This window comes from Schistocerca cancellata, chromosome 7 (genome assembly GCF_023864275.1).
Source record: "Schistocerca cancellata isolate TAMUIC-IGC-003103 chromosome 7, iqSchCanc2.1, whole genome shotgun sequence".
Lineage (NCBI taxonomy): Eukaryota > Metazoa > Arthropoda > Insecta > Orthoptera > Acrididae > Schistocerca > Schistocerca cancellata.
Genome location: NC_064632.1, coordinates 517,054,198 through 517,070,132, shown reverse-complemented (window position 1 = coordinate 517,070,132; position 15,935 = coordinate 517,054,198).

The window sequence follows — 15,935 nt, the reverse complement described above, 5'->3', positions numbered from 1 at the left end:
GGGATTAATAGAGATATTAAAATGTATTCAGAAAGAAAAAGAAAACTGTACCAGACAGCAAGAACTAGTAAAGATCGAGAAGTAGTTTTACACTATAATAATTATTGTAACATACTGAGAAAATTTGTAAGGAAATCAAAAATATGTGTGTTAGAGAAGAAATTAACAGCTCTGGCAATAAAATAACATCAATATGGAATGTTGTTAGAAGGGAGACAGGAAAAGTAATCACTGGCATGTGAAATTTCAAATCAAAGAGTACTTTATGCAGTCAGTAAAACATCAGTCTTTTATTACACCTAATATGGTCAGTAATTAGAATGATGTCTAGCTATATTTCATCCTTTGTGCACCTATAATTGATTTTTCTCATAATTTCCTCAAACGTCCATAAAATACCTCTGTTTCTTTAACTGTTTGTTTCTTTCTGCCATATATTTCATGCGTTCTTGTAAGTGCATTTATCTCAACTTCCCTACATAACCATATGCTATCTGTGCTCTATCTAACCAACTGTCATCTGTGCCCTATCAAACCATCTCTCGTATTTGTAACACCTAATCATATTTCATCTGATACTAACCCTATCTAATCACGTCATCTCAAATACGTCTTTAAAAACTTTTCTTTACACAGGTACATACTGCACAACTTCCTTCCCTACCCTTTTCTTTTTTATTCCCACTTACACACCTTTCATGACTTCTTAGACATATTTGGTGCCTTATGAGAGCTCGCTGCAGGAATATACTTAAGATAATTACTATGATAATGGGGCTGCATCCTATAGAAACAATTTATTCTGAAAATATGGGTTATAAAGAAACTAACTGCATGATATAAGTGTAAGAGGCAAATTCAACTTGAAGATTCCTTAAGCTAAAGCAGTGGACGTTATTATGTTATATAACTGTAAATACAAGAAAACAGTTTCTCTGCCACGTTGGATATTTTAATAGAGAAAATAAGTGCAAAAGAATCTTATCCTATGCTATGGCAAAAAGGAATAAAGCTGAAATGTAAAGAAAAAAATGATAATCATTATTATCCCACATACTTCCTGCATATTGTCTGTCCAAGTCACACCTCATGAGTGAAGAATTTTTCATCTGCACTTCCCAAAAATTTAGAATTTCCCCAATACCTAGAGTAATGGGCAATATAGTCATGGTATCGTTTCATACATATGTAAAGTTTATCTGTTAAACGATGAAAAGGCATATTACTTTTACAAAATTCGGTGGAAATTAAATTTAGAGTGGATGTAGCTATATACAAATCTGAAAAAAGTCATTCGTCAGTCTAAACGAAATAATAGACACTACCAGAAAGATAAATTACAAAAAGTTCAGTGAGGCACCACATGCTGAAAGAGTGTATCACGGTACAAAATGCTGAGCCACATCTCTGCAAAAAAAGTCTGCAAAAGCTGAGACAAAAATACACATTTTTCATATTATTGTATAGTATAGCTGTTACATGTTGTGTTGCTCTGACAAAAAATTTATAGTATATGTTTAGTGAAAAGGTTCAGTAATCTGCCTCAGATAAGCATAAACACCACATCAAAGAAATAACTTTGTAGTCTCAACTAACGTTACTTTCATTCACTATTCTCATCCAGCCACATATTTTCAAAAAGTTACCTTTTACCTTTAGAAACACGAAATGCATCCACATGGCATAATAATTGACTATAGAAAGAAACAGGGTCTCTATGCCGTAATCACAGCTCACTCATTCCTTACATTAATAATTATAATCATTGCCTCACTCTATCAAAGTATATATCATAAATTTCATAACTACCGTATCATGTACCCGACCATCATAAATCTCAATATCCTGTTACAAAATTAACCATTATCGCTGTATTCGTCTCAGTATACACTTCAGATAATTCCCTGGTCTGCTTTCATCCACCTATTTCCTGACGGACAACACCTCATAGCTATAATCGTAAATATCACAGTTCAGTAAACTCAACTTTACTACATCACAACAGATCATGAAAACCTTCTTACATTAAAAAATACCTATCACTCTTCTTTCCAGACAACTCAGTTACCGTTCAAACAGCCTGTATATCTCATCAAAAGTGGTAGAAAATGTTGTATGTATCTGTCTTATCATCGCTGTGTACAGCCAAGAATATTTCTCAAGTGAACAACATGTTGCTGATAACACGTGTTTCCTATATTGATGGTAAAAAATACTGTCAGTATCCATTTTATTAATATTATATTTTATTATTCAGATTCTAGATGAAGTTTGCAGCAGTCTGTTTAGCGTACGCATCGTGGCAGCAAATTGCTCAACTTGTTGCATTATAAATGAAGTTTGTGGCACTATGATGGTTGCCCGATTATTGTGAAAAATTGCCTGAAACGCAACGGGGGTCATTCTGGCATATGGTGCAATAGCATTGTTTATCGCTAACTTATGCTGTGCGATGTAGTGCAAGAAATATTTTCGAATACGTGCTATGTGGTTCTATCGTCTGGGTACAACTTCAGCCAACAGGATTATTCTACATATGATATGATTTGCTTTTGCAAGAAAAAGGATGAGATTTACCAATAATTTACTGTCCAACTATTAGATTTTTTATTTTTACTTGTCCCTGTTGAAATTCTTTATTCTTTATGTACCCTTTTTGATGTATTCTACTATACCTACTACTTCCTTACAACGTAACTTTTTCGAAGTTTAAAATGATATTAACTTCCTGATACGATCTGGAGATTGTTGATTTTGGAGTACACGTAATGGAGATTACGGTTCATAATCGATTGGTAACTCATTGACGATCTCTTGGAATATGTGAATGTGTTTGTCCTAAGTCTGGTGTTGACGATGGCAATATATTCTTGTAAATTTCTCACACATCGCGTTCTGAAGGTCTGGATTGAGGCGAATAGAACGGAATAAAAACAGATCTTATTTTGTGACGCCTTAAGGTGCTCAAGCAATTATTTGAGCGAATTTGTGGACTGTTGTCGAAAATGACTTCATCAATGCTTCTCGTAGAAAATTACTGACAAAGGCTTTGGATAGTTTTGGCAGTAGCTTTACGCAAAGGTGTAAATGAAACCAATTTTGGAGTTCATACAAAATCAATAAAAATGTAAGAGAATACATTGAGTGATCTGACAAGAGGTCCTAACAGGTCTTCTACAGCCAACTGCTTCAGTTTAGAAGGAATTATAGGACATAACAGTGGCCGACGTATCATGGTTGACGGTTTGGCCTTCTGACACAATTTGCATATTGCTAATACTCTCTGCATTATTTACTACATATTATTAAATTAAAAAGTTGTTCGAAGTTTGTGAAAGCATTTTCTTGGACCAAAGTGAGCATAGCTAAGATGTATTTACCAAATAAGTGCATTTACAAAATCATCGGGTATCCACAGAAACAAAAGTGAGCCACTTACATATTTTCAAAAGAATGTTGTTACATGCTAAATATAATTGTCTTACTGCACTGTTTGTTTTGTCATACCATTGATTTTTCACATCTTTCCAGATAGGGTCCTCATCCTCTTCATGCACCATGTCTCATAAAGGAGAGGAGGAAAAGTTTTCGGAGGCTGCTTTTCGTAAATACAACTAATTGAAGTTTTTCTCCAATTATTTTCAGAACCGTTTTTGACAAAACCATTAGGAGCACGTGATAAAGTATCCCCTACATCATTTTGATTGGCGGAATGTGAACAACATTAATTTTAAACTCTTGTAAATACAAAGCCAGCCGTTTGCAGCTATCATGGCTTACTTTAGATGACATTGAAAATTGGATTCGTCGACGATCAGTGTACAGCTTAGAATGTTTCCCAGATAAAAAAATGTAAATGCCTTTTAGCTAGAGCCTCCCGTTGGGTAGACCGTTCGCCTGATGCAGGTCTTTCGAGTTGGCGCTTTTTTAGCGACTTGCGTGTCGATGGGGATGAAACGATGATGATTAGAACAACACAACATCCAGTCTCTGAGCGGAGAAAATCTCCGACCCAGCCGGGAATCGAACCCGGGCCATTAGGTATGACATTTCGTCGCGCTGCCACTGAGCTACCAGAGGCTGACGTTTCCCACATAAGAAATGTGTTCAAATGCATGTGAGTTCCTAACAAACCAACTGCTGAGGTCATCGGTCTCTAGACTTACACACTGCATAAATTAATTTATGCGAAGAACAACACACACACACGTGCCCGAGGGTGGACTCGAACCTCGGGTGGGAGGGGCTGCGCAATCCGTACCATGGCCCCTCAAACTGCGAGGCTACTCAACGAGGCTCCAAATAAGAAGAACCGAAACAAAGAAAATGCCAAAGTAATTCCCAATGCTTCCAAATTGATTACAAAATAGTTTCTTTTAGGTTTAGATAAGATACGTCTGGCAAAGGCTATACTTCTCTGCACTGTTATACCATTCGCTTCAAATTATTGGAACACCTGAGAGCCAAGCCTAGCGTACCCGTTGATAAACAAAAGTCTCGTAATAAATCAGGATGAACAAGTGTCGGAGCATTAAGAAATTCATCTTTCAAACTGTGGAACTCTAACCATATTGTTTACCCCAGTGCCACATGCTGTTTTTCCCAGCGAGTGAACATAATTTAGGAGTGGCAGGAATTTTCGTATTTAAAAAATGACGATAAAAATTTGCTAAAGGAAGGAAACTTCGAATTAGAGGGTTTGTGGAAGGAGAGTGGATTGCCCCAGTTGCCTCAAGTTTCTCTGAGTCTTGTTTAGTACCTTCTGATGGAATTAAATAACTAAGAAATTCTAATAACGTTTTTCCGAACTCTGACTCCCGACTCTGATTCCCGAATCCTTAGATATATCCAATAAGCTTGTCAAAATATGGTTACGCTGTGACCAAGATTTTTCTGCTATAAGTATATCATCAACATAGGATGTTATGTGTGTTTTCAAGTAGCCAGGTAAAGTAATGGTCAAACTTTGAAGAAAGGTAGAAGTCGACATGTTGAAGCCATTAGGTAATTTGAGAAACTGCTAGCACACGCCAAAACGTTAGGAAGCAATATATTTTCTACAACGTAGGTGGAACTCTATTTGCCAAAAACTTAGTCGGGGTATAGAGAAGACAAAATTTTCATACCATACAAATTTTGCAAAAGGTCTTCTAATGTTTCTGGTCTATCTGTTTCTGCCCCAGAATCTAATGCAAGTCTAATCGAGCCATCTTCCTTTTTCGCGATATGTAATGGGTCGTTATAAGAACTGATTGCAGGTTCTAATAATCCCTGTTCTGGCATCGATTGAATTTCTATCTTAATTTTTTCTCTATAGCAAACTGGAAGGATGTATGATTTAACGTAATACGTATTTTGCTCTTTGACGTTGAGTATTCAGCACAAATTCCAGGTCAAAGAGCACAATAAGTTTTGCGTTAAATCATTATATTGAAATCCCTTAATAGTTCCTACACGATACCTAAAAACAATGCAATGTGTGCGCAGAATGTGGAGAAGATCCTTTCTGTCACTTTCTGCACACTGGTCTACTCTACCCATCTTCCCCTGCGTGAGACTCTGTATATCGATTTCCTCATCCATATCATCGTAAAAGGTATATGCACAACTTGTGTCACTGCAAAAGTACTCGGACGGAGTTTGCGATGCATTATATATTAAAAAAAACCTATCGGTTTATTTCTTCTTCTTGTATCGAGAGCCAGTCTTGCAATGTTAATGAAACTGAACTGAAGACGCGAGGCAAGTGTAAATTCTGATTACGGGGATATAATTGTGTTACTGAAGTTCGGCATTTAATATAAAAGCAAGTTGTATTTAGACCAGCTACAGTTTAGTTCAAATTTGGTTGTCTTCAGTCAAAAGTTAGCATACGAGTTTAAGTCGGATGACAATTCTGTTTATACGTAAACTTTTTTAGAGTGAGAGATATAGTTCGGCTAAATATCAGACAGAAACAAATATAATTAGGAGTTTGCAAATTCATAAACGCAATCATAGTTCTAGAGTTGCTACAAATCTGGTCCTCCATAAAAGCACTGAATTGTTCAGACTAATCCGATTACAGATTTGTTAATCATGATAGTACACACGCTTGAGGTGACATACTGAACGCAGGAATACTGAAAGTTGACATCCTTATTCAGATGATATACTGAATAGTGAAACACTAACTCCGTATCTTGCGAATTTGCTTCAGCGGAATAAATAACAACCTTAGACCATTGCACGAATGCGGAAATGACACAATAGGACTAATAGTAGGTCGGCCGGGGTGGCCGAGCGGTTCCAGGCGCTACAGTCTGTCCTTAGGTTAGTTAGGTTTAAGTAGTTCTAAGTTCTAGGGGACTGATGACCTCAGAAGTTAAGTCCCATAGTTCTCAGAGCCATTTCAACCAATTTTTGGCTAATAGTATACGGAACTTATAACAACTGACGTATGCCTAAGTATAGGTCACTTGACCTAGTTAGCATCCCTTACAAGTGTAGATATGTTTCAGCAACTGTGTATCGTTGGTCATGCCACTATAAACTGGATGAGGGAGGTAAATTCGTACTGTTGTAGGTGATTTTGTTTCCTTTTCCATTCGCATTCTCAAATGGGGCGAAATGGCTCTCTAAATGCTTCGGTAAGGTCACTAATTTTATGTTATTCTTACGATCCCCGCTAATGGTACGCTACGGTGACAGCAGAATATTCGCACTGTCTTCTTCGAATAAAGGTTCCCTAAATTTACTCAACATGGTTCCACGAGAACTAAGTCATCTCTCTTCCAAGAATTCCTATGTAAGTTCACCCATTACTGATATTTGACTGTCACATGGAGTAACCTGTACGGTTACGATCGTAGCAACGGTTTCTCTGAATTCATTTATGCTCCGTTTTCGTTGGATAAGGAATAGAAACACTAAAAAAATACTCTACAATTGGGTACTCTGACACGTGCGCCAGTTCTTTTACTGATGCAGTGCACTTCCACGGAGATGTTTTAAATACTGATTTTACGTAATGATACCTATTAATATCGTTTCTTAGTACTATCCGCTAATATTTATTCCCTGTGTCGTGGTAACGATAATCACTATTGTTCCCGTAATCGGAACTCCAGACTTCCTTTTCTTTTTATAATCAGTACCACAAATTGTTGTGTACGGTTCTCGTATTTCTCCAAGTGCAGCAGAAACAGGCAATAAAAACATAAGATCTATGTATTATATTTTTACTAAGTTGTGTAAATTATATGAATGGTTTTGCTATTTACTTTTACTTGCTATCAATTTCTCTTTAAGTTACCGTTGACATGCTGACCTAGCCTGATGCTTTTCAGTTTTACTTCAGATTAAGACATACAGCTTTTGCAACTGCAGTTGAAAGTTTGTCCAGTAAAAGCAATAAATTGTTAATATACTAGAAGTGTCTTTGTCTTCAAGAGAGAGAGTGTTCTAGTAATGTTTTCATAGCATTTGTTATATTATAATGGATAAGTTCTTGGCAGAGATAACGCAAAATTATTCGCTGTTTTCTGACCAACTTTTGGCTCAAAAGATTGGTCTACTAAATTATTGATTCCTTAATATTTATTGTATGAATACAAGTACAATACTTTCGTGTAGCCCACAGAAGCGTCAGCGGACAATCTTCTCACGCATCTGTCATGTCTGAGAAACAGTTTATGTATGCTGAAATCATAGGAGTTCTTCTTTAGGGCATAGCCGATGTTACTGTATTTTCAGAGAAACATTCGCTGCCAATGTAAGATACACGATCCTATTAGCGAAATAGCCATCAAACCAAACACAAAATTTGAAGACACTGCGTATGATCTTATCTTTGTCAACTGCAGAATGATGTGGTACAGTGTCAAACTTTTTCCTAAATCTGGAAAGATGGATTATATCTCTACACATCAACCAGGTGTGTTTGAAAAGTAGTGTATGACTAAATCAAGCTTGTTTTTCATACGAAATGTTTTTCTTGTACCCACGCTGTTCTTCGAGAAAAGCATGTGGTCCTCCTAGATGTTCATAATGCTCGAACTAGACTTACCCCTTAGGATGCTGTAACAGACGATACTGTCTTGTACTTTTGTAGATCCGATATTTTACCTTTTTCCTTGTAAACATGGATAACCTGCACTCTTTTGCAGTATCACAGACTCTCTTTCTGCTCTAAATATGATTTAAAAAGAAATGATTTCCGGGGCATATTAAATACAGAACACAACACCTATTTTGTCAAAGCTCGAGGCCTAGTTCATTTTAAACAGCTTTAATTGCTGTTGCGATATATAAGGAGCTAATATCATGTCTCACATGCGAAAGTATGCGGCAGTTAAACTTCAGTACCTTTGTTTCCACACAGTAACATTTATAATGTGTATTTTAATATTTCTTCTTTTCGCCTGCTGCTTGTCTACTATTTCAAAATCAGACAAATCCACAAGATATTGATTCGATGGTTTCGATCCTTTCATTGACGTCACGTATCACCAGAAATTCCTTAGATTTTCTGAAAGATCTTTCACCAGGACCTGACTGTTGAAGCTTCTCCAAGATTCTCGCGTGGTCCTTGTCACGAATGCACAAGTTCCCGTAAGATTTGCTCTATTACTTTAATTGCACTATCTTATATAGCGGAAGTGTAGCCTTTTGAGTTCGAAACATTCTCCGAGGGGTACCAATAATTACTGTTTGGAAATTGCTATATTTCATCATTTTCCTTCATATGTACGTAGAGACTTCAGAACGTAAGTTACACATGTCGTCCCATGCTAACACCATTGTGGAAACAGGATAGCGTATTTTCAGAGGAGAGAGCATGTTCCGTGTTTCTTGCAGTCCCAGTTCTGCTGGGGTACAGTTGCATCACAATGTGACAGTGAAATGGCACGTCAAATGGAAAGGTACTACGAAGTACCCGTGTCAGTCTCATTCTTGTGGGCAGATCATCTTAACAGCACATCGACCCACCAAGAAATCTTGGAGGTACGTGCATCAAAGCTACCCTCCGTCACACACCATACGGTGGCTTGCGGAATATATGTTGGTATACATTCCAAGACATATAAAAACGCGCACCATAAGCGAATCATTCGAATGGGACGGACACAGGTAGATCCGATGTGCATGTAGAGACGAACAAATGATTACAATTTCAGAAAAAAATGGGCGCTTTATTCATGAGAAACGGCTACACGAAATGAGGAAGTCAATAACGCCTTGATCCACCTCTGACCCTGCTGCAAGCAGTTATTCGGCCTGGTATGGACTGATATCCTCCTCGGAGAGGGGGGGGGGGATATACACTTGAAAATGGTTCAAATGGCTCTGAGCACTATGGGACTTAACATCTGCGGTCATCAGTTCCCTAGAACTTAGAACTACTTAAACCTAACTAACCTAAGGACATCACTCACATCTGTGCCCGAGACAGGATTCGAACCTGCGACCGCAGCAGTCGCGCTGTTCCGGACTGAAGGGCGTAGGACCGCTCACCCAGAACTTCACGGTTGACTCCCTAATAGCCAGTACGTCCATATCTGGCAAGGATAACAGCGGCGACGGGTCGTGGCATGGAAGCAATGAGACCTTGGTAGGTCACTGGAGTAGGAGTGGACAACTCATCTGCACACAGTCACCAAATTCCCGTTAATTTCGGGGAGGAGACGATTAGCTCTGACGACACGTTGAACCACAAGCCAGATGTGTTCGGTCAGGTTCAGGCCTAGCCATTTAGGGGGCCAGCATATCAACTGGAACTCGCCACTGTGTTCCTCGAATCACTCCATCACTCCTAGCCTTGTGATGAAGCGCATTATTTTGCTGAAAAATGCCACTGCCACCTGGAAACATGATCGTCATGAAGGGGTTGTCTGCAACCAGTGGACGGCACCCCTTGACCGATAGGGTGTCTTGCGCAAGCTTCACTGGACCCATGGATGCTCACGTGCATGTTCCTGCTCTGTCCCGCAGTAGAGGTGTCAAGGAGCTGTTCCCCTGGAAGACGAAGGATTCGCATCCTCCCATCGGCATGATGAAAAAGGTGTCGTAATGCATCAGACTATGTAACGTTCGGCACTGTGCCAATGTACAGTGCCGATGGCCACGTGCCAATTTCGTTTGTAATTACCAATGTCGCGGTGTGAAACATGGAATATGCTTGGGTAGTTGGCTGCCGAAGCCCCTTGTTACGAGTTTTCGGTGCAGTGTGTGTTCAGACACACTGGTACTCTGTCCAGCATTAAATTCTGATGTTGGTTCCGCCACAGTTCGCCTACTGTCCTTTATTACCAGTCGACCCAGACTAGTACGTGTGGACGTCGTTCCACATTGTCTTCACTACGTGTTGAAGACATTTATCACAGCACTCCTCGAACAATCGACGATGCTCGTGCCAAGCCTCTGTGCCATCGCAATCTGCTCTCGGTCAAATTAAGATAGATCGCGCTCCTTGCCCATTCTACATACGGATAGCGTTCTCACTGACACTACATACACCATGTGTGTGCGTCTGACTACCAGTCAATCCTCGGCAGGCTACACTTCTACACCCTGGGCGGGAATGTATCTATAACAGTTCGATGGTCATTCTGGCTGATCAGCGCCATATTCCGTGCAATTGACACGTCAGATCGCCAAATCCCGTGTGGGTCGGAGGGCCCTGCCCATAACGTTCCAAACATTCCCGACCGCAGAGACATCCGGAGACCTTGCTGGTCAAGGTGGGATTAGCTAAACGAGAAGACACACAGTAGAAAGGCGGACATCACCTTGCTGAAAGGTAAGCCCATGATGGCTTGCCGTGAAGAGCACCAAAACGGAGCGTAGAGTACTGTCGACGAAGCGCTGTGCTGTAAGTGTGGCGAAGATAACGGGTCTCCTTCGCTGGACATCGTGCTCATTCAGAAGTAGGACTCTACACTGAAGACATCTCTACGCCACTCAGACAATCCGGACAGCTATGGGATAGCATCATGCCTGTTGCCCGCCGTACGAACCGACAACCAGGAGTGATACAATTGGATAACATTCACAGAACTCTTAAAGCACACGTGTACAACGACGATACTCTACGCCCAGTTCTGTTGCACTTCGTGTCAAAGCCATCCTGCGCTTACATTTCAGCAAGATAATGACCACACACATAAAGAGAATTTCTACAATTTCTCTTCGTGTTTTCAGTATCGTACCTTGGCCAGCAAAGGCGCCGGATGTCTCCCGAATGGAGAACTTTGGAACATTATGGGCAGGGCGCTACAGCCTTTCCGGGATTTGACGACCTAACGTCAGTTCGACATAATTTGGCAAGATATCGCTCAGGAAGACATCCAAACACTATCAATAAATGCCAGAGGCCCAGAGGTAGAACAACGAGTCAGTTACTCTCTCAATTTCTGAAGCTTTTTCTCTTGAATAAATCATCCAGTTGTTCGGTAACTGTAATCATTTTCTTACCTTTATATGTGCGTCGCATTTACCGATCTCCTCTTTTTTTCCTTAGGTTATCGTGCGTGGCCATAATGGAACAGTGCCAAAAGTTTACCAAGTCCTCAGTGAAGGTGGTGATGAAGGTCTGGAAGGAAAGCCACATACTCCAGGTATAGGCGACACTTTACAGGCGATCGTCAAGCTGAAAGATGATCTGGAGGCAGCGAATTTTCTCACGATGCAGACGTTCTCACAGCGGTTCTCGAATAGCTCCGTTATCAAGAAGCGGCCTTCTGCCGCCGAGGATTTTAAGTACTGGTAGAATGTTTCGACCACTATTTACAAATACGGTGGTGACTATGTTGCATAGTACTGTGATGTGTCTGTGTCGCTTTAAAGTTCGTAGATGCTGCTTGGATTGCCAGTACACCATTAAAATTAATTTCTTTAGACTGCGGGCTACACCGTTTCAGCTTTAAATATGACTGTAGTGCGTTTGCCAGGTCTAAATTAAATGTTATCAGTTTGTTGATACTACCATTTCACCCAAGAAGAACCTCTTTCGTAAATTTCTTTGTGGCCTTTTCTTCACTGATGGCCATTGTTCTTGTAACAGCACCTTTTTCAGTATCTCCTCTCTCAGTGGCGACACACTTGACGATTTGACGGTCTTGTGGTTCGATGCAATTGAAGTCGTTGGGATTCGCTGAAATCGTGAGTGATTCTGTTTTTGATGAAGTTTGTAGGATAAATACGTCTAACAACACACCTACTTCAACACATCCATCACTGTTCAGTTATGGTACGTACATTGTGCTCTTATGTAAGGACAGTTCATATTTTGGAATAAACTCGGGTTGCTCTAATACCAATCGTCTGAAACACAGTGTGGAATGTTCACTCACAGATTCCAAGACGTTGGAGAGTACGGTACCCAGGTTGGGGTCGTGTTTTCCGGCTTACAGAAAGCGTACGGTAGGTTTCTGTTGTGTCATTTGGTTTAGAAAATGTGAGATTATGGTGTACCAGAGAACGTTTGCTGTTGATCTGAAGAATTCCAAGTAATCAGATGCCATTGCATTATGAAGGACGCTACGGTCGCAGGTTCGAATCCTGCCTCTGGCATGGATGTGTGTGAAGTCCTTAGGTTAGTTTGGTTTAATTAGTTCTACGTTCTAGGCGACTGATGGCCTCAGAAGTTAAGTCGCATAGCGCTCAGAATCATTTGAACCATTATGAAGGAATATAGAACGTCGAAAGCGTAAATATTAGCGTCCGGCATACGTCTGTAAGTGTGATAGAAACGTTACTGTTGATGATATTCATAAACGACCTGTCAGACAATCAATGCCTCATAGTGTCCTCAGCGTCTCAGCAGACAAGGGAGGGTCACCAGATAATAACTATGAGATGCAGGAAATCTTGAATCTGGTCTATACTTGTTGCAAAAACTGGGAGTTGTCAATCAACATTAACAAATTTGATGTACGAAAAGAACCAGTGGTTTATTTAAACTTTCCACCGTTGACAGGACGTTGGAATGAAGTCTTGTCATAAGTTCAGATACGAATAAATTGATACTGCCTGCAGAAATGACTTCAGTTCCTTTTCATTGTCTTGCTCGATTTCGGGGCTACATGCCCCATCCTCAGATGTATATGTAGTATATACGATGCCAAGCCAAAACATTATTACTACTCCTCACTGCGTGTTTGGGTGCTTCCTGATGGCGTTACGGACACGTGATGCAGTAACAAAAGTGTGTAAGTCGAGCAAAGACGTACGGGGGATTACCCCAGCAAAGACATACGCTGCAAATGGAGAAATCCACTGAGATCGGTCACGTTAGAATACTATTACGAAGAGCCTGAAAACGAGGATCTCGAAAAAGGAGAAGCTAGTCGAATATTGACGTACTGCTGTCATGAACATCTTCGGTATGTGATAGATGGGGTGTGAAACTACGCTACTGGCCATTAAAATTGCTACACCAAGAAGAAATGCAGATTATAAACGGGTATTCATTGGACAAATATATTATACTATAACCGACATGTGATTACATTTCCTGGCAATTTGGATGCATAGATCCTCAGAATTCAGTAACCAGAAAAAACACCTATTGCCGTAATAACGGCCTTCATACGCCTGGGAATTGAGTCAAACAGAGCTTGGATGGCGTGTACAGGTAAAGCTGCCCATGCAGCTTCAACACGATACCACAGTTCATCAATAGTAGTAACTGGGGTATTGTGATGAGCCAGTTGCTCGGCCACCATTGACCAGACGTTTTCAATTGGTGAGAGGTCTGGAGAATGTGCTGGCCAGGGCAGCAGTTGAACTCTTTCTGTATCTAGAAAATCTCGTACAGGACCTGCAACATGCGGTCGAGCATTATCCTGCTGAAATGTAGGGTTTCGCAGGGATCGAACGAAAGGTAAATCCACGGATCGTAAACACATCTGAAATGTAATGTCCAATGTTCAAAGTGCCGTCAATGCGAACAAGAGGTGACCGAGACGTGTAACCAATGGCACCCCGTACCATCACGCCGGGTGATAGACCAGTATGCCGATGACTAATATACGCTTCCAGTGTGTGTTCACCGCGATGTCGCCAAACACGGATGCGACGATGATGATGCTGAAAACAGAATCTGGATTCATCCGAAAAAACGACGTTTTGCCAGTCGTGCACCCAGGTTCGTCGTTGAGGACACCCTCGCAGGCGCTCCTGTCTGTGATGCAGCGTCAAGGGTAACCGCCGCCATGGTCTCCGAGTTGATAGTCCATGCTAGTCGAACTCTTCGTGCAGATGGTTGTTGTCTTACAAACGTCTCCAACTGTTGACTCAGGGATCGAGACGTGGCTGCACGGTCCGTTACGGCGATGCGGAAAAGATGTCTTTCATCTCGACTGCTAGTGATGCGAGGCTGTTGGGATCCAACACGGCGTTCCGTATTACCCTCCTGAACCCACCGATTCCTTATTCTGCCAATAGTCATTGGATCTCGACCAACGCGAGCAGCAATGTCGCGATACGATAAACCGCATTCGCGATGGGCTACAATCCGACATTTATCGAAGTCGGCAACGTGATGGTACGCATTTCTCCTCCTTACACGAGTCATCAAAACAACATTTCACCAGGCAACGCCGGTCAACTGCTGTTTGTGTATGAGAAATCGGCTGGAAACTATCCTCTTGTCAGCACGTTGTAGGTGTCGCCACCGGCACCAACCTTGTGTGAATGCTCTGAAAAGCTAATCATTTGCATATCACAGCATCTTCTTCCTGTCGGTTAAATTTCGCGTCTGTAACACGTCATCTTCGTGGTGTAGCAATTTTAATGTCCAATAGTGTACTACTACGCGCTGAGTCGTTGGAGATCCACGACTCTTCAGAGAACGCGCGGTTTAGAGGCTTCTCTCCTCTTTAAAAAAGGACAGATGGCAATCTGTGCCACCTCTGGCGAAAGAACATAATAATGGTGGACGCTCATGAGTTTCGGAGCGCACCATTCAGAGCACATTGTTGGACAAGGGGTTTCGCAGCAATCGACCCCTGCGTGTTCAGATATTGGGCCAACGACATTGTTAGTTACGGTTGTAGTCGGCTCCTGATCATCGACACAGGGCCATGTTCACTTGAAGTGTCTCGGCTCGTTTTTGCTACACCAGGTCGTCTCCACAAATGTCGTCATGCAGGCTGCTCGAAATGTGCACCACGCCACAGACGGCGGCTCGTGGGAGCATGTTATGCTATGATAAACATTATCCTGCTCTAGCATGGGGCTTCTGATAGTAATCAAAGGCACCAGCTGTGGACCACCTGCATCCATTCATACTTGATGTCTTCGCTGAAGACGAAGTCATCTTTCAGCAGTAAGATTTTCCATGTCTCGAACAAAGAATCGCGCTACAATGGTTGGAGCTGCATGACAGTGAAATCACATTAATTTCCTGGCCACAAAATTCGCCTGATGTGAACCCGATGCTTCCCACCTCGTCGCTATCGAGAGCCCTCACCACATACACAAATCAGTGGCCAGTTACTTTCGGAAATTACATGACTTGTGCTTATACACCTCGTGCCACACAGCTCCACAAATCTACCAACGAACTGTAGAATCGATGATACGCAGAAGCGGCGTCATATTGATTTAAAAAGATGGCCCAGAAAGCTATTAAGCAAGTGGTCATAGTGTTTTGGTTCTTTCCCGCCTAGTGCACGTATTTTTCTGGGCTCTAGACCCAGCGACCGATCTCAGGTCACTCAGAACACTCCCTGAAAACCAGAGATCTAGTGACTTTACTGGACAGCGATTTCGTCTACACATGCTGTCTAAGTCAACATGCACGCAGTACAGAGATCTAATAATAGTGTTCCATTGAATACCGTTGACCAGTCACCGGAATTAGGCTCAACTATCGAGCTGTGAGTTAACAAGCGTATACGACGCCTTTATCTGCGTGTACATACAGGTTGTTCTGGCGTGGGCGTTGCTTG